Source organism: Lactuca sativa, chromosome 2 (genome assembly GCF_002870075.4).
Source record: "Lactuca sativa cultivar Salinas chromosome 2, Lsat_Salinas_v11, whole genome shotgun sequence".
Classification (NCBI taxonomy): domain Eukaryota; kingdom Viridiplantae; phylum Streptophyta; class Magnoliopsida; order Asterales; family Asteraceae; genus Lactuca; species Lactuca sativa.
In genome coordinates this window covers 68,980,007-69,001,203 of record NC_056624.2, presented here as the reverse complement: position 1 = coordinate 69,001,203, position 21,197 = coordinate 68,980,007, and positions in this window count along the sequence as shown.

The following is a 21,197-nucleotide window of genomic DNA, read 5'->3' as shown; positions in this document are numbered from 1 at the left end:
AAGCGAGGATGAATCATGTGTATATGTCAAAGCCAGTGGGAGTATAGTAAGCTTCCTCGTTCTGTATGTCGATGACATACTGCTCATAGGAAACGACGTCCCAACTCTGCAGGAGGTTAAGTCCTGGCTCGGGAAGTGCTTCGCTATGAAGGACCTCGGAGAGGCTTCATATATTTTAGGAATAAGGATAGTGAGAGAACGAAGTAAGAGACTAATAGGACTTAGTCAGAACACTTACTTAGATAAAGTACTAAAACGTTTTAGTATGGAAAACTCGAAGAAGGGAGAATTACCGATACAAAGTAATTCCAAGTTGAGTAAGACTCAAAGTCCGAGTACCGAAGCTGAAATAGCAGAAATGAGTCGTGTACCATACGCTTCCGCAGTTGGCTCAATCATGTATGCTATGACTTGTACTCGCCCTGATGTAGTCTTTGCTTTGAGCATGGTTAGTAGATATCAAGGGAACCCAGGCAGAGCCCATTGGATTGCGGTTAAGAATATCCTTAAGTACCTTCGGAGGACGAAGGAATGGTTCTTAGTCCTCGGAGGGAGTGAAGACTTGAAGGTGCGAGGGTATAGTGACGCCAGCTTTCAGACCAACAGGGACAACTACCGTTCGCAGTCGGGCAGGGTCTTTACCCTGAATGGAGGAACAGTAACTTGGAAAAGTTCCAAGCAGGAAACCGTAGCTGATTCAACGTGCGAATCAGAGTACATTGCAGCAAGCGAAGCGTCAAAGGAGGCAATATGGTTGAAGAACTTCATCAGTGACCTTGGATTTGTACCTACCATTAAGGAGCCCATGGAGATTTTCTGTGATAATGAAGGAGCAGTTGCCTTGACCAAGGAACCGAGGGATCATGGTAGATCTCGACATATCGACAGAAAATATCACTTCATTAGACATCGTGTAGAAGAAGGACAACTCGTAGTGAAGAGGATATCATCAGAGGATAACCCAGCAGATCCGCTTACGAAGGGACTGAGTAGGGTTAAGCACTTGCAGCATGCTAGGAGTATTAGGCTGAAGGATGATATTAGTATAGATTAGATAGTGTTAGAAACGTGTAATAGATAAATGTAATTAACATTTGATGATTAAATAAAGGAGTATTATTTATGAGTAATGTTACTGTCTTATGTTAATTATTTAACTATTGTTTCACTTTGCATGTTTTGACTTCCAGAATAATAGAGTTTATTAAGAATAATCGAATTATTCAAATTGTCCACAATCGTTCATATGTTGGAAGTAGATATGAATGAAGATTGTCATGAATTGGTTTGTAGATTGTCTAAATGGTAATAGACATAGCAAAAGTTTGCTGCAACATTCATGAGTGCTTATGAACTAGTTTTGAGCATTGGAACAAACCCGTGCTTGCTGGAATCACCTTATGGAATGTGATATAAAAGGTGATCGCAAGACGATAATATCATATGGTATTAAAACCTAGATATATGGTTTGTTATTTGTTAATTGGTTGTACATTGATAATGCGAAACCGCATCAGTAACTTGATGTTATAAAATGCGTTGTTGTGTATAGTTGATTAATGAATAAGTAAATGCATATAAGTCGAAGTTTATCTATTACTTTTATCCTAAGAGGGTAAAAGCGATATCTCGGCCGCTCGATGATTTGATTTGACTTATGTGTCGGGCCCGGTCAGAACTAAATTGATGTGTTCGATTAAGGTCTATGTCAAATAAATCGGAGATCGAGAAACCAAATGCTAGACTAATTGTTCCATAGAATTGTCAGCATGATATCTAAATAGAGGACTGTACGATCCCTTATCTAAAGGACAAGATTGATTAGATCAGAGTTTGACAGCGTCTTTGAGAGCTACGATTGCTAATCGGATTGTACTTACACATATAGTTACTAGACTTATCTAAGTGGGAGACTGTTGGAATAGTGTCTAAGGCTGCAACTATATTAGGCAAGTATTTGACCCGGTTGTGCATGGTCCTTTTGGGTTGCCTTCACCGTAGCAACTTGACAGGATGATTTATTATGAGAGAAGAAATATCATTAATATATTATGAGAATAATATAAGGAATAATAATATTATTATTTGATTAATATAAGTCATAAATTAATTGGGAATTAATTTGGTGACTTAAAGAGATTAATTAAATAAAGGGGCATAAACTGTCAATTATTTGATAGTTGTACTTTGGGCTATAATTCCTTATGGATAAGTGGGGACGATTTTGGGGCTTAGGATAGCCATAGAAATCGTCCAAAGGCTTATCATTAGGGTATTGGATTGCTTAGGGCTTAAGTTATCCAATTAGGGTTTAAGGTTGAAACCCTAGGAGCCTTACAAGTATAAATAGACCCTTAGGGTCAAGGGAAATCGACACTTGTGTCTTAGCAAATAAACCCTGGCCGATTTTTCTTCCCTCTCCTCTCTCTCAAATCATCCTCCTTGCTAGTTGGTGTTTGTAAGCCATTAGAGGAGTCATAATTGTGACTCTAGAGCTCCAAGGACAAGAAGATCAAGCAAGTGATTCAAGGTAAACTTCTAACTCTGATTTTGTATTATTATTATACTCTTTTAGCCATTAGAAGTCTTGGATACAATGCATGTTTAATTAGAGTAACCTAGATCCAAGCATTAGGGTTTGCATGTGCACATAGGAATGTTCGTATGGACAAAACCCATCACTAGCCTCTCCCGCTCAATGTGCGAAATATAACAAGTAGAAAACATCTCCTTGACCCCACATAACTGCAGCCCTTGGCTCTTCAGAATATGTACCAGTAACAAATCCCAGTACTGGAAAGGTCAACCAGCTCCTCTCCCTGCCGATGTTATAGCTGCTATAGCTGCCACGACAATCGTCTTAGCACTAGCTGTATAGCGCTCGTTGAATACTCAACCATGGCGGTCTTGATAGACCCAAACATCTTTGACAAATGTGTTGGATAAGGTGTCTAAGTCCATAACTATTTCGGGCTTGTACTTGACCCGACCCGGCATGGTCCATTTGGGTTGCATGGCACCATGCAATTGGATAGACTAAATGAGAGAAATAACACTTGGAGATTATTAATATATTATAAGTTCTAATATATTAATAATATTATTTAATTAGTTGATCAAAGAATTAATCTGGAATTAATTAAGTGATCAAAGGATAACTAATTAAATATATGGGTTGGTTATGTAAATCATCCATATCTTGTATAGTGGGCTAAAAGGCTCCATGGATTATCAAGTTGGGTTCTACCCATAGGATGCTCCATGGATGCTCCATGGGAGTTACAAACCCATGGGTCATGGAAATGAAGAGTCATGACACATTAGGGTTTACATGGTGTAACCCTAGATGTGCCAACACTATATAAGAGTCCCATTCTCCACAAAATTGGCTACATGAGTGAAACACAAGTTGAACACTAAGAAACTAGAGGGCTTAGCCGATTTTGAGAAGTGTGTATTATCTCAAGAGTCTTTCCAAGAGCATTTGGTGTTGTGTGAAGCATTTGAGGCATCACACTTGGGGTGCTAGGCTCACAAGGTTTCAAGGAACACAAGCAACAACAAGGTAAGTTATTCTATCTATGATTCAAGTTAAAATTGTTCCCCATGTATGCTAGATAGGAATATAACCTTGGAATTCAACTTTGCATGATAATTAGACAAACATAGATCCAAGGTTATTAGGGTTGCATGTACACTTAGGAAGTGTTAGAATGCTCAAAACCCATCAGTGGTATCAGAGCCTAGGCTTGTTTGTTTGTTATTTGTGCTTAAAAGTTGAAGAAAGTCGAAAATCTTACTGTCTGACTGATGGACTCGGCGAGTCCATGGGGAGGACTCGTCGAGTTCATGTGTATCTTCAACCTACTCGGCGAGTAGGTTTATGCACTCGGCGAGTAGGGTCGACAGAGTGCAGAATTTCGACTTGAGTTGCTGGAAATGGATTAGAATCATTACCCTAAAATGTTTTGGTACTTAAAAACTTATTTTAGAAGGTGTAATGTCTTTTCTAACTCATTTACAACAACTAGTTGTCAAAATTACAAAGATTAAATGTGATTTTGATTCTTGAAAGTGTTCATATTCATATTCTTGTTCTTATGATGTTTAGATGATCATAGGAATTATTTGTAACCTATGTGGTAGATTAATTCATGATCATAATGTGTTTTAATGGAGTCCATAACTTGTCCTCAAGTTATGGAAAACCAAAAGTCTCTTGGGTTAAAAACCATTAAAAGAACACAAGAGTTAGGAAAAATGAAAAGACCTCATTTTATTACTCTATTAAACTCATAAGTTACAAGAAATGAAAAGTTTTGGAAGTTTACAAAACTTGCCCTCATGTTTTGGAACAAGTAAAGTTAAGTTAAAACTTTAGTTCCAACCCCTAGAATTTTAAAAGTTAAAATTCAACCCTTATACTTATATTATTATGATTTAATAATTATATATATATATGTATAAGAACAAAGTCGTCTTACCGCTAGTACGCCTCATTCACGAAGCCGGTCTATAAGGTGGGTATAAGGTTGTTGCCTATAAAATGGTGACTTAATGGGTGTCCACTCTCACCCACCGCTTGCTTGATCGGTGGAGGGTCGTTAGCCGAACGGGTAAGACAAGGACTTATTAATTCTCATTCAAAGTATGATGAATATTATAAAGTAACTAAATGTTTTATTAAATTCCCAATCTTAGTTACTTTAGGAAAAATGTGAATAAGGTGCTATTCCATGAAATTACACTTTACACTTTGATTAAGTCGTTGGTGGAGCGTGTGTGGTTAACCGGCACACTAACTTGGACTTAACAAGGTAGGTAAAGGGTGACATAGGGTTTATTATAGTATCGATGGAGCGTGTGTGGTTAACCGGCACATCGATTGAGTGATAAACTTTAAGGGTACCAAGTGATTTGCATGGTTACTTCACACCTCGTTTTGTGATCCTCGGTATCCCAGTCACAAAACTTGGAGGGCACACTCGAGATTGAAACATGCCTTTGAAAAGTTCATTGAATCTCAAAGAATCTAGGAATTTCTAAGAACCATTCAAAAACCTAATACTAAAATATTGCGGTTTTCGTGGTGGAAATTGGTGAATCGTCATTCACCTACCTTTCAAATATGATATAGCTTAGATTACGGCATACCTCTTCTAAGTTATATTATATTGTGATTGGATCCTAGCCTTAATATTACATTTGGGTGTTTTATTAACGACTCTCTTATATCTAAACTAATCTTGTCCTCTTTCCTTCAGATGTCTTTCAACAATGCTTCTGGCTCTAATCCTAATGGCTCCTTTACCCTTATGAACTTGTGTGGGAAAGTCACCTTTGATGGATCCAACTTCAATGAGTGGATCAGAAACATCAGGATGATTACCCGTTACGAGGACAAAGAATATGTCCTTGACAAGGAGCTTAAGGAGATTGATGAGTCCACTGCAACTCCTCAGGAGATCGCTGAATTTCGGGCACATGAAAGGGATGCTACGAAAGTGGCTTGCATCATGACGGCCACGATGACAGCGGAACTCCAAAAGTCTTATGAGGATTTCTACCCTTATGACATGCACCAAGATTTGATGGAAAGATACCATCAAAGTGCAAGACAAGAGAGGTATGAAATCATCTGCTCCATGATAACAACCATGATGAAGGACGGGGAATCCGTCACGAGCCACATGCAGAAAATGCAAAGGTATGTAGATCGTTTGCTGAAGCTTAATGTGAACTTCCCGGAGGATCTTGCAATAGATATTATTTTGCATTCCTTACCATCGTGCTATGATCAATTCCGCATGACATATCACATGAACAAGGAAGAAGTCACGCTCAGCAAACTTCAGGGACTTCTCAAGACCGCAGAATCAGGTCTTAAGGGGAAGTCGGTTGCTATCACTCCTACTCAAAACTCTACTCCGGTTTTGGCAATCGGGAAGAATCGATGGAGGAAGAGAAAGAGATCTTCGAAGGGTACCAAGGCTCGGACCCTTGATGGCTCTTCTTCAAGTGGAACCAAGAAAGGTTTCATTACTCCTTCTTCTGACCCAAAAGAGGCTGAATGCTTCTATTGCCATGAAAAAGCTCATCGGAAGCAGAACTGCCCAAAATACCAGCAAGATGTGAAGGATGGGAAAGTTAAACCCAACCATGCAGGTATTTACACTATCATTTCTAATAACTCACCCCATTCTAATTCTTGGGTCCTTGATACCGGGTGTGGTATTCACATTTGTTGTGACTTGCAGGGACTAAGAAAAAGTGAGGATGTGGAGCAAGGAAGGATAAACTTGATCATGGGGAATAGGAAAGCTATACCTGTTACCAAGATTGGAGTTTATACTTTATCGCTAAGTAGTGGGTTTAGTTTAGATCTGAATAAGTGTTGTTATTCGCCAGGAATGGCAAGAAATATTATTTCCTTCCATGCTTTGTACAAACAAGGGTTTACCTTTTCATTTAATAATGAAGTTGGTTCTATTGATGCTTTCTTTAATAATATTCTTTATTTTAAAGAATTACCTTGTGATGGTGTGTATGAAGCTGTATCTGTTGTTGATAACTTAGGAAATAATGTTTTGTGTATTGATTCTACTAATAATAACTCGGATAAAGCATCATTATGGCATTGTCGTCTTGGACATATAAGCTAGAAGCGCATAGGCCAACTCCAAAAGGATGGAGTCTTGGAGTCGTTTGACCTAAAGTCAGATGATAGTTGCGAATCATGCTTACTTGGAAAAATGACAAAGTCACCCTTCACAGGTTCGTGTGAGAGGGGTGAAGGTTTGTTGGACCTTATACACACGGATGTGTGTGGACCATTCAAACATGCCACAAGGGATGCTAATCGTTATTATTTGACTTTTACTGATGATTATAGTAGATATGGTGTAACAGCCCAAAATCTCAAGTATCATCTAATTGCATTTTTGGGTGTTTTTAAGGGGAGACTCGGCGAGTTGGAGCCAGACTCGCCGAGTGGGGTCGCAGCTTGGGTCGCGGGTTCGCGACTGGACTCGACGAGTCCAGGTATGGACTCGGCGAGTCGACGTTGTTCAGTGGAAAACCCTAGCCGTTCGGTATGGGGTCGTATATAAGGGTTATTATGCCGTCATTTCACGACTTTGGGATCGATTGGGAAGAACCCTAGACGACTGTGGCATCTAGAGCAAGCTTGAAGGCCATTATTGACTTTGAAGGAATCGTGGTGCAAGAAGAGGAAGGATTTTGGCCAAAGGAAGATCAAGGGGATCGAGTTCTGAGGTTTGGGGACGCAGAGAGTACGTTTTCAGGTTATGTTTCGGATCATTCCTGTTATTTTGATGTGTACACGAATTTAGGGTTTATGGAACCCATTTGGAGATTAGATGGATTGTTGTGTCGTTATCCAATGTTTATAACCTTGAATTGGGACCCTTAGAGGTCCAGAAGGATCCATGTTTGTATATTCGGGAAAATATGTACCTCAGGAAGCAGTTCGATCGACTGCATGGCGTGGACTCGCCGAGTCGGATGATCAGACTCGGCGAGTAGCTTGAAGATTCACTGGGACTCGCCGAGTTTGTTCTTCAGACTCGGCGAGTGGAGTCGGGGTGGCCCCGCGATTCTTCCAGGAGTAACTCGTCGAGTCAAAAGGGATACTCGACGAGTAGAAGGGGAATTTTAGAGGATTGAAGAACGACCAGACTCGCCGAGTCGCCAGGGAACTCGCCGAGTCCAGTCGAGCTGACAATGGACTGTTGACCAGAGATGTCCGGTGTGATTTCTTAGGGTCAGTTAACGTGGAAGATAGAAGTATTGATAAGGGATATATGATGTTACAGGGAGCTTGTAGCTCGGAGGATCAAGTGCAAGGGACTTTAGGAGTTGCTATCTTCCAGTGTCCGCGAGGTGAGTCTTCTCACTATACTTTACCCGGAAGGGTTTGATTGTGAGACCGGAAGGTCGTACGTGTGATATTCATGCTATGGCTAGAGAGATAGATGCTTTATATATGATGTATGCTTATATATGATGTACACTTATACGGGCCGGAAGGCGAGACTTCATGTGATAGGAAGAACGGTATGATGTATGACTTATGTGTTATGTGCGTTATGTTGCATGTGTTATGTTTATACTGTTATGGGCCGGAAGGCGATTATGTTACGGGCCGGAAGGCAATATTATGTGGACCGAAAGGTCCGGGCCGGAAGGCAATATTATGTGGACCGAAAGGTCCGGGCCGGAAGGCAATATTATGTGGATCGAAAGGTCCGGGCCGGAAGGCGTGTGTGCGTAAGGTATATTGGGGAACTCACTAAGCTTCGTGCTTACGTTGTTTATGTTATGTTGTTTCAGGATCTTACAGTAACGCGGGATGGCAACGATTCGATTGTACACACCGAAGAGAGAGTTGTGTTTTGGAGGATCCTGGTCTTCTATTATAACGAAAATGGAAATATGTTTTGTAATTTGAATGAGAATAAGATTTTAAACAAGTGCTTTAATATTAATTTGATTATTTAAATGAAAATTTTGTTTTTGGAAATCACGGTGTTACAAATTGGTATCAGAGCCTTGGTTTGAGGGATTCGGACGCGCCTACAGGTGAGTCTGGACTCAAACTGAGGAATTAAGAAAAGGTTTTCAAATAAATAGTTTTCTAAAAGTGAATAAGAGTTCAAAGAGAAAGCAAGAAAGAGCAGTGTGTACAATCAGCCAGAGCCAAACGGTGATTTCCCAAAATACCCTTACTTTTGTATTATGAAATATCTATTATGCACTTTATGAGACATTATTGCATGCTAGAGACAGGCTAGGTATTTCACATCTTAGGACTAGAGTGGCCTGATTTGTGATGCCTTAGTCTAGGGTTTGCTGTTATATGTGCGTTATGCTTTTGTGTGTATGTGATGAGTGAGGGTATCTAGTTAGAACGCACGAGGGGTAGAGCTACAGAGTACAGTGGTACTTCCGAGGATGAGCCGAGAAGGTGGAGCTATCACAGCTAGGGAGTCCTATGTATGCTTCGATGCTCGAATGCTGCTTGCTTCGTGCTTTGTGGAGTTCTCGATGATGGGAGACAGCTACTAAGTGAGTATGACGATACTCAGGAGGTAGATGTTTGGCATCATTAGGAGCTCTTCAGCAGCTGATAGCAAAGAAGTGGGAGGACGGCGGAATGGGCTAGAGATTAAACCTAGCCAAGATGGGTGCGCGGGTAGAGTAGAGGATTTCGCTGGGGAGCGAGCATGCAAGATGGGATTGGTGAAAAAGAGCAGGTTTATCAGCTACTTAGGAACTCTGGGATGGTCCGTGTGGAAAGTATGGGTAGATGTGGCAGGTAGTATGGGCCCGTACTACTGAAAGCAGAGGACCCATACTTGATACAGGGGGCATCCTAAAGGTCCTAAGGAACAGATTGAGGGGTGATGTTATGGTTCGGATACCATACATCGGAGCGGATACAGAGTGATGTTATGGTCCGGGCACCATACATCGGAGCAGATTGAGATAGATGTTGTGGTCCGAGTGCTATACGTTGGAGCAGATTGGGAGTGGTGCTAGGGTTCAGGTACCCTACACCGAAGCATGTCAAGGAGGGATGTCATGGGATGAGTACCATGGTTCGTAGTGGATGATGCTTGTGGCTATCTTGTTATCCGGTTATGACCGATGAGGTGGAGATTGGACGCTATGGGTTTCAAGCCTGTAGACCATGATTGAGTACGGGGAGGCGTTCCTCGAGGGGGAAGGCGAGTGCTTATCAGAGTATTTTGGGTAAGAGTCAAAGACAGGGGAAAATTTCAGTTGAGTTGAGCAATCAGACGACAGAGGAGAGGTCACCTTTTGGGTGGGTAGTGTCATTTATGCTCGTGTGCAAGACGCGAGAGGTCTGGTGTTTCAGTTCTGGATTTGGGAGTACACCCTGCAGGTAGTTATCGATAATGACTTCCCTCAGAGCATCAGGTAGCGGGTGTACCGCGAGACAGAGATTTACCGTGAACAGACAGTCAGTTGGGGCTGAGGTAGTCGAGAACCACACCACACCTAATTGAGAATAATAGGTTGGGTTATAGTGGTAGCAGTGAAGAGTTCAGACGAGTTTCGCAGTGCGGAGAGTTGTCGTCTATGTTGAGAGTAAGTCCCTGTCCTTGGGACAAATCCGGCGTTGGATACGGGTTGATGGGCTGAGATGAGAGGAACGATGATGCTGCGGTGCAGTCTGTGAGCCAGATATGTTATCAAGCAGTGCAGGTGCTTGGTATTAGATCAGTATGGGATTTGGAACGATTAGAGGCAGCCGTGATGAGAAGTTCTTGGAGAGTCAGCTAGAGGTTCAGAGTATAGGGGATTGTTTGACTCCATAAGGGGAGGGACTACCGGGTGTTGCACAGCACTTTTCTGGAGCAGATACGATTTCGCTAGTGAAGGATAGTTGTGGGTTGATTGTATATTAATTGGCGTTGGTTCGAACCCTAGTGGGGGAGAACCGGGTGCAGTATGTAAGAAAGCAAGAATTGTCAGGAGTAGTAATAAGTGGAGTGTAGAGATGCAGTAGGAAAGCATGAGACCAAAGGTGTCGTCGATCGAGTAAAAAGGGGTTAGATCGGAGCTTGCGGGTCCGGTGGTGCATGCCGCAAGTGCGGAAAGGAGGGGCACTGTGCATGGGATTGTTGGCAGTCAGTGCCAATTCGGGACTTGAGGAGGACAAGATGGAGCGGAGCCCCAGAGGGCTCAGGGTCGTGTTTATCTGCGTACGACAGAGGGAGACGGAGCAGTGCCGGAGGCAGCGGGTATGATGTTTTCATGATGTCTTAATTGTCTTGCATTGATTTGACGTATTGGTTGTGCTGGTATCTTGTATGGATTTCGATGCGGTATCCGTTGTTTCGCGGGTCTGGCATGGTGATGGATTGGTGTTTCAGGTTTTCGCTTTGGCATTCGTTGTTCCCTGATGGTTGAGTATGGTTATAATTGGTGTTTTAGTGTCAGTAGTCTTGTGCGGTTTTCGATGTGGTGTTCATCCTTTGGGCAGATTGTGAGTTTGGTTATGGGTTGTTGTCGCGGATTCCTTTGGTTATCGTCCGTGGGGGTTGTTAGGGGAGATGCGGCACTGGGTTGATTGTCGGGTAGCATCTACAGTCGTGGAGTGGATGATTGAAGGACTAGATTCTTGTGAGTGGGTTGATCAGGGAGGATGTGTGTTTTGCTGGGGGTTGCTTGTGCTTGTGGGAAGCAGTCAGTGTGTAATTGTCCTCTTTGTACAGGATTGTTCGGTAAAGTCGTTAATGACGATCGGTGGCAGTTAGTCAGTGTTTTAGCGGGGGAGAATTAGAAAATTCTCCGGGAGATCGATGAGTATGTGAGGGTGCTTAGCTGTTGGGATTCAACAGTGGTTGTCAGCGCAGAGTATAGGCCGACGAGAGCGAGTGTCGGGTATGCAGAGCGGGATACAGACCTAGGGCATTCTATTATGGAGGCCTGAGAGAAGGTCAGGATCAAGCTTGAGTAAGTGACCGGGGCTATGTGATCAGAGTATTGGTATGTTTAAGATACGTGATGGGTTGTACTGCATTAATCCCACGGGATTATGTTGTGCATGTTTCTAGAGCGGGAACTGGAAGGTTCCAGAGTTAGAACCGAGGGTTCGCAGAGTTGGGTGTACGGACCCACAGAGACATAGCCTCGAGTGGCTAGTATGTGTTATGAGAGTCGGTCCAGTCATGCTGGAGACTCTGTTGGTATTGCTGGATCAGTTTGAGATTGCGGATTGTGTATGATGCAGTGTGATTGCATTGGAAGGTCTGGCCCCGGGTTAGTGATCTTGTTTAGCTGAGGCAGTGATCTTGATGAGTGGAGAGAGTGCATGAGATTGAGAGCCCCTGCAATGAGAACCAGAGTATGTGGTTAGCGGTTATGCAAAAAGGGTGGTGTCGCTTGGGGCGAGCACCGTGGCACCGGTTGGAGTGGCATTATGGCCAAGAGGGTTCCTTGGAAAATGGGAAAGAGGAAGGTGTGTAACTCCGAAGGGGTGCAAGTTCACGAAAGTGAAATCTGCAGAGCAGGGTTATGGTTAGAGTATTTCAAGTATGGTTTCGAGCATCGTGTATGCGGCAATGAAGTAGGAACCATCCGGGTTGGGATGACTGACGAGACTCAGGAAGATGCAAGAGAATGGAGAATCTTGAATTCTCAGTGTGATTCTGATCAGAGTATAGTACGGATATTAGTGGTTCCCTTTGGGAGATGTTCGAGGATATCATCAGTGTATCGGGTTTTTCAACCTGCGGGTGTTGGGACTAGTTCAGTATGTGTATGTGATGGCAAGAGGGAACTTGTGAGAATTGATCTGAGAGGGAGAATGGATCTCTCAGTCGAACCGGAATGGGCAAAGTGGGCTTTGGATAGGGGATCCGGTGGTTCAGGATTTCCTAATCCTTATGGGTTGAGTGATCGTTGAGATTTGGAGCAGAGTGCATCTTGGGTAATTTCCGATTACAGAGAGTGATGAGCAGTTCAGAGTTCGTACGTTAGTTGACAAGCAGACTCAACAGGTTAAAGAGAGTTAGTGATCGTCTAGAGTTAACAGGAAGGTTATGCAGTCAGACGCCGTTACGAGCATGTGATTCCGGTCGGCGACCTCGCATTTCTGTCGGGGTGTTTCAATTTAGGAAGAGGGGTAAATGGGGGGCCCCGGTATGTTGGATCTCTTCGTGAAGGTACGAAGGTAGGAAGGGTGACCTATCGTTGGAGCTGTCAACGGAATTGGGACGGATCCATGACACTTGTATGTGTCGCAATTGAAGAGGTGTATAGCGGATGAGTCAGCAGTGGTTTTACTAGAGAACGATTAGGTGGATACGAGCCTGTGTTACGTCGAGAGGCCAGTGGCCGACGGAGATCGGAAGATCAAGGTTCTGAGGAACAAGGAGGTACCTCTGGTATTGGTTCAGTAGCGGCCTCGGGAGAGATCGGTTGTGTCTAGGGAAGCCGAATCGTGAGATGCGGGAGCAGCAGCCAGAACTATTTTCAGAGTGAGACTTCGAGGGCGAAGTCAAATTCTAGTGGGGGAGAATTGTAACAGCCCAAAATCTCAAGTATCATCTAATTGCATTTTTGGGTGTTTTTAAGGGGAGACTCGGCGAGTTGGAGCCAGACTCGCCGAGTGGGGTCGCAGCTTGGGTCGCGGGTTCGCGACTGGACTCGACGAGTCCAGGTATGGACTCGGCGAGTCGACGTTGTTCAGTGGAAAACCCTAGCCGTTCGGTATGGGGTCGTATATAAGGGTTATTATGCCGTCATTTCACGACTTTGGGATCGATTGGGAAGAACCCTAGACGACTGTGGCATCTAGAGCAAGCTTGAAGGCCATTATTGACTTTGAAGGAATCGTGGTGCAAGAAGAGGAAGGATTTTGGCCAAAGGAAGATCAAGGGGATCGAGTTCTGAGGTTTGGGGACGCAGAGAGTACGTTTTCAGGTTATGTTTCAGATCATTCCTGTTATTTTGATGTGTACACGAATTTAGGGTTTATGGAACCCATTTGGAGATTAGATGGATTGTTGTGTCGTTATCCAATGTTTATAACCTTGCATTGGGACCCTTAGAGGTCCAGAAGGATCCATGTTTGTATATTCGGGAAAATATGTACCTCAGGAAGCAGTTCGATCGACTGCATGGCGTGGACTCGCCGAGTCGGATGATCAGACTCGGCGAGTAGCTTGAAGATTCACTGGGACTCGCCGAGTTTGTTCTTCAGACTCGGCGAGTGGAGTCGGGGTGGCCCCGCGATTCTTCCAGGAGTAACTCGTCGAGTCAAAAGGGATACTCGACGAGTAGAAGGGGAATTTTAGAGGATTGAAGAACGACCAGACTCGCCGAGTCGCCAGGGAACTCGCCGAGTCCAGTCGAGCTGACAATGGACTGTTGACCAGAGATGTCCGGTGTGATTTCTTAGGGTCAGTTAACGTGGAAGATAGAAGTATTGATAAGGGATATATGATGTTACAGGGAGCTTGTAGCTCGGAGGATCAAGTGCAAGGGACTTTAGGAGTTGCTATCTTCCAGTGTCCGCGAGGTGAGTCTTCTCACTATACTTTACCCGGAAGGGTTTGATTGTGAGACCGGAAGGTCGTACGTGTGATATTCATGCTATGGCTAGAGAGATAGATGCTTTATATATGATGTATGCTTATATATGATGTACACTTATACGGGCCGGAAGGCGAGACTTCATGTGATAGGAAGAACGGTATGATGTATGACTTATGTGTTATGTGCGTTATGTTGCATGTGTTATGTTTATACTGTTATGGGCCGGAAGGCGATTATGTTACGGGCCGGAAGGCAATATTATGTGGACCGAAAGGTCCGGGCCGGAAGGCAATATTATGTGGACCGAAAGGTCCGGGCCGGAAGGCAATATTATGTGGATCGAAAGGTCCGGGCCGGAAGGCGTGTGTGCGTAAGGTATATTGGGGAACTCACTAAGCTTCGTGCTTACGTTGTTTATGTTATGTTGTTTCAGGATCTTACAGTAACGCGGGATGGCAACGATTCGATTGTACACACCGAAGAGAGAGTTGTGTTTTGGAGGATCCTGGTCTTCTATTATAACGAAAATGGAAATATGTTTTGTAATTTGAATGAGAATAAGATTTTAAACAAGTGCTTTAATATTAATTTGATTATTTAAATGAAAATTTTGTTTTTGGAAATCACGGTGTTACATATGGATATGTCTACTTGATCAAGCATAAGTCAGAGACTTTCAAGAGGTTTAAGGAATTTAAACAGGAAGTCGAGAATCAATTGGGCAGGGACATTAAGATGCTTCGATCCGATCGTGGTGGTGAGTATCTTAGTTCAGAGTTCCTCGACTATCTAAGGGAATGTGGGATAGTCTCACAATTGACACCTCCCAGGACACCACAGTTGAATGGTGTGACTGAGAGGCGTAATCGAACCTTGCTAGATATGGTTCGTTCCATGATGAGTCGAGCTACGCTAACAATCTCATTCTGGGGGTTTGCCTTAGAGACTGCCGCCCATATTCTTAATCTAGTCCCTACAAAGAAAGTTGCCAAAACTCCTCACGAGATGTGGACTAGTAAAGTACCTAAACTAGACCACATCAAGATTTGGGGTTGCGAGGCTTTCGTGAGACGCGAGACTCATGATAAGCTAGAACCTCGAAGCGAGAGGTGTATTTTCATCGGTTACCCACAGCGATCCTTTGGTTACCTCTTCTACAAACCTAGTGACAATGTGGTCTTTGTAGCAAGAAGAGGTGTCTTTCGAGAAAGAGAGTTTATAAGCCAAGGAGACAGTGGGAGGCAAATTGATCTTGAAGAAATTCAAGAATCAAGCGGTGAAGGAACTTCAAACTCTAGCCCTCAACTTGAGGAGGAAACTCCTGTTGAGCCAATTGACAAATCTGTACCTCTGAGACGTTCCACGAGAGTTAGGAGTGCATCTGAGCATTACTATGGATTCCATATTACTGCAGAAGGTGAGACACCTATTAGTGATGAAACACTAGTAAGTCAAGATGACCCTAACAGCTACGAGGAAGCCATGGCAGGCCCCGAGTCTGCTAAATGGAAGGAGGCTATGGATAGCGAGATACAATCCATGTATGACAATCAAGTTTGGAACTTGGTTGAAAATGTACCAGGTCGTAAGACAGTAGGGTGCAAATGGGTCTTCAAGAAGAAGACCGACATGGATGGTAAAGTACACACTTATAAGGCTAGACTGGTTGCAAAGGGCTTCTCTCAAATTCCTGGAGTGGATTATGATGAGACCTTTTCTCCGGTAGCCAAGATTAAGTCTATTCGGGTTCTGTTAGCCATATCTGCATTTCATGACTATGAAATATGGCAGATGGATGTCAAAACCGCTTTCCTTAATGGAAAGTTGGCTGAAGATGTTTACATGAGTCAGCCAGAGGGTTTTGTCAGTAACGAGTACCCTAATAGAGTGTGTAAGCTTGAGAAATCCATTTATGGGTTGAAGCAAGCACCTCGCAGATGGAATCTTTGCTTTGATGAAAAGGTCAAGGAATTTGGCTTTTCTAGGAGTGATGATGAATCTTGTGTGTATGTCAAGGCTAGTGGGAGTATAGTTAGCTTTTTGGTATTGTATGTGGATGACATACTACTCATAGGAAGCGACATTCCAACCCTGCAGGAAGTAAAGTCCTGGCTTGGGAAGTGTTTCGCTATGAAGGACCTTGGTGAAGCTGCCTATATTCTAGGGATAAGAATCTTGAGAGATCGGAGTAAAAGACTAATTGGACTTAGTCAGAGTACCTACTTGGATAAGGTGCTGAAAAGATTCAGCATGCAGGATTCCAAGAAAGGAGAGTTACCCATCCAGAGTAACACCAGATTGAGTAAGACACAAAGCCCTAGCACTGAGGCTGAGATAGCAGAAATGAGTCAAACACCTTACGCTTCGGCTGTAGGATCGATCATGTATGCTATGACGTGTACTCGACCCGATGTAGCTTTTGCCTTGAGCATGGTTAGCAGGTATCAGGCGAACCCTGGCAAGGCACACTGGACTGCGGTAAAGAATATCCTCAAGTACCTACGGAGGACTAAGGACTGGGTTCTTACCCTCGGTGGGAGTGATGACTTGAGAGTTGTTGGGTATAATGATGCTAGCTTCCAGACTGATAGGGATAATTTCCGCTCTCAGTCGGCCTGGGTCTTTACCCTAAACGGAGGAGCAATTTCTTGGAAGAGTTCCAAGCAAGAGACAGTGGCAGATTCTATTTGTGAATCAGAGTATATTGCAGCTAGTGAAGCAGCAAAGGAGGCGATATGGCTGAAGAACTTCATTGGAGACCTTGGAGTTGTACCAGCTATTAAAGAGCCAATGGAAATTTTCTGTGATAGTGAAAGTGCTGTTGCCTTAGCCAAGGAACCAAGGGATCACGGGAGATCCAGACACATCGACAGAAAATACCATTTCATCAGACATCGGATCGAAGAAGGACTCCTCGTGGCAAAGAGGGTATCATCGGATGAGAACCCAGCAGATCCCCTCACGAAGGGACTGAGTAGGGTTAAGCATCTTCAGCATGCTCGGAGCATAGGGCTGAAGGATGATATAAGTTTTAGTAGTTAGATAACCCGGAAATTTGTAAAGTGTAATTGACATTTGATGATGAATAAAAGGTGTTTTATTTATGAGTAAAGTGTTGCTATCTCTTGTCAATCGTTTACTATATTTCTTTTGCATGTTTTGACTTCCAGAATAATTTTGTTTGGTATAACATATTATTCAAATCTCCACAGTCGGTCATATGTTGGAAGTAGATATGAATCAAGACTGTCATGTTTGGTTGTAGAGGTCTTGGACAAGGCTACAACAATCATGAGTGCTCATAAGTTCTGAGCATTGGACACAACCCACGCTCACTGGAATCACTTCATGGAATTTTATCTCGAGTGATCGTGAGACGGTAATATCATATAAGTCTTCAAACCTAGAGATATGATTTGTTACTTACAAGTTGGTTATGCATTGACTGTACGAAACCGCATTGGTAACTCGATGTTATAAAACGTACTTTTGTGTGTAATTCAATAAGTGGTAGAACAAACATATGAGTCGGAGTTTATCTGTTCCTTCTTGGATTAGAAGCTGATATCTGGGCCCCTCGATGATTTTGTTTTGAACCATGTACCGGGCCCGGTCAGAACTAAGTTGATGTGTTCAATTAAGTTCTATGTCAAACAAATCGGAAATCGGGAAACAAATGCTGGACAATAAGCAAGACATGTTCCATGTATTTGTCTGGCTGATATCTAGAACAGAGGATTATATGATCACTTATCTTAAATGGCGTATCATCATCTTCTCAGTTCCGAGAGACCTTGAAAGAGCTAAGATTGCCGGTCGGTTCCTGAAGTACTAGAGATATAGTTATTAGACTTATCCAAGTGGGAGACTGTTGGATAAGGTGTCTAAGTCCATAACTATTTCGGGCTTGTACTTGACCCGACCCGACATGGTCCATTTGGGTTGCATGGCACCATGCAATTGGATAGACTAAATGAGAGAAATAACACTTGGAGATTATTAATATATTATAAGTTCTAATATATTAATAATATTATTTAATTAGTTGATCAAAGAATTAATCTGGAATTAATTAAGTGATCAAAGGATACTAATTAAATATATGGGTTGGTTATGTAAATCATCCATATCTTGTATAGTGGGCTAAAAGGCTCCATGGATTATCAAGTTGGGTTCTACCCATAGGATGCTCCATGCATGCTCCATGTGAGTTACAAACCCATGGGTCATGGAAATGAAGAGTCATGACACATTAGGGTTTACATGGTGTAACCCTAGATGTGCCAACACTATATAAGAGTCCCATTCTCCACAAAATTGGCTACATAAGTGAAACACAAGTTGAACACTAAGAAACTAGAGGGCTTGGCCGATTTTGAGAAGTGTGTATTATCTCAAGAGTCTTTCCAAGAGCATTTGGTGTTGTGTGAAGCATTTGAGGCATCACACTTGGGGTGCTAGGCTCACAAGGTTTCAAGGAACACAAGCAACAACAAGGTAAGTTATTCTATCTATGATTCAAGTTAAAATTGTTCCCCATGTATGCTAGATAGGAATATAACCTTGGAATTCAACTTTGCATGATAATTAGACAAACGTAGATCCAAGGTTATTAGGGTTGCATATACACTTAGGAAGTGTTAGAATGCTCAAAACCCATCAAAATGTCCTCGAACAATCTTGATCACCTCCTCCCGGACAATCTCGCTGACATGATCCTCTGACAACACTGGCCTATCCTTGCCGCCAACTCTCAATCCTGACCTAGATCCGACTCAAGAGATATCGTAACCACCATTCTGGTAATTCACCAGAAAGATCACTGACAATCCATATACTGACAGGGGACTAACTCCCTATCCAACCCTAGGGGTTGTGACTTCCTTGATACACATATGGGTCCTGTGCTTTCAGTAGTATGGGCCCATACCACCTTCCACACCTACCCATATTTGTCTCAAGTATCACCACAACACCCTAACAATATACATCAACATAGTGAGCGCTTAGCCCTCACTTCTAGAGGAAAGCTAAATATCTCATAAATGGCTTACCGGTCCCACACAACCCACCCATCCATGAAACTTCCACCAATCCTATAGCATTAGTGTATGCCAACCATACATAACGCTAGACCCTATAGACTTTCAAATATCTAATCCTACCCTAAGTCCCTAATCAACAAGAACAGAACATAAGGCCAACTCAAACATTCTCAGGCTATAAGATCTTAATTATGTACATCCGTGATACATACACAAGAAACTACAGTAATGATGTCAATTCCATATAAAGAAAACCTAGGCTAGCAGGCATCATATAATCAGGCAATTCTATCATGCAATCCCTAAAGATCCCTAGCCTAGTACTAGCATGCTGTTCTAACATATCATAATATCAAATAACTGTATTGCATTTTGGGGTCTACTTACTAGCTCCGGCTGATCGTACACCCTGCATCCTCTTTTACTTATTTTGAAAAACATTTTAAAACTATTTTGAAAATCCTTTCCTTGATTTGAGACTGGATTCACACAAGTGTTCCTCCAATTCACTCAAACCAAGGCTCTGATACCAACTTGTAACACCCATAAAATCAGGCCAATTTAAAACTTTTTAAAACATTTCAATACCAATAAATATTACAATTGTATTTCCAAAATGGTTTAATATCAGAGTTTCGAGAGACCATAAGTCCAAAACATGAGGATGTGTATGATCACGCCTTCGCCTTGCCGAGTCATCTGAAGCACCTGAAACAATAAACTGAAACCGTAATCACAAAGTTTAGTGAATTCCCCCAAAATACCAACACCATAAATTGGACCGCCTTACAGGCCTTCAGTCTATCTGGACTGTTCTCCGAGCCTTTGACACGTCTGGACTGCCTCGTAGGGCCTACAGCCTTACCGGACCGCTTGCCGGGCCTTCGGTCTGACTGAATCCCTTTACAGGGCCTTCAGTTTATCCGGACCACCCAGGGTATGTTGGCCTTCAGCACAGAGCAAGATTGTCTCAACCCGACCCCAAATCAAACAAACATGTGTACATAAATATCACACTTGCATATATATATATATATATATATATATATATATATATATATATATATAGCAGTCATACCAATCTACCAGATCATCAATCATAGCAACATCCTATAACTAGGATACAAGCCTAACTAGGCCACTAGCATAGCATCATCCTATATACCAAGATACTGATCTAACTGATCATAATAGCATAACATCCTATCTACCAGGATACCTGTCTAACAGATCATAGCAGCATACAACATCTTATCTACCAAGATATCGATCTAACAGATCATGATAACATACAACATCCTATATACCGGGATACCGATCTAACAGATCATGATAACATACAACATCCTATATACCAAGATACCAATCTAAAAGATCATAACAACATACAAGCATACGATAACCAGAATAACAATCTAAAGGGTCGGCCTTCGTGCCTTAGTCCCTGTTAATATAGTGAGGAGAACTCACCTGGCACCGCTGAAGTCCTGCAGGAAAAACTCCAGCTGCTGGTTGACAGATTCCCAAGCTGTCAACATCAAACAACACCTAATTTATAATTGGGTTACAAGCCCAAGGTCCAACTCACACTACAGAAGCTCCAAAAGTCAAATCATGGGCTAAAGCCTAACATATGGCCCAATTTTCTAAATTTGGCCCAAACCTCTTCATGGTCTTTCCTTAAGGCCTACCCAATTATTCCAATCCAATTCCCATGGCCCAATATCATATAATCATAAAGGCCCATTTATTACATATCTATGGCCTAATTTTTCCAAATTGGGCCAAAGACTCTCATATGGGCCTTATCCTAAAAACCCATACAATTATTTAGTCCATTTACTTATTCTTGAAAAGACCATTAATAGGTCAATCACCAAAGCCCAACAGGAAAGCCCAACTTAAGGCCGAGTAAGATTAGGGCTTTCACATGAAATGATGATTAGGGCTAAGTGTTTCTTGCTTAACCCATTAAGGACTTAATCTATTAAGTCCATTGCTGCCGTACGTTAATATGCTAATGACTATTATTTAATATTTGAAGTTATTAAATAATTCTCG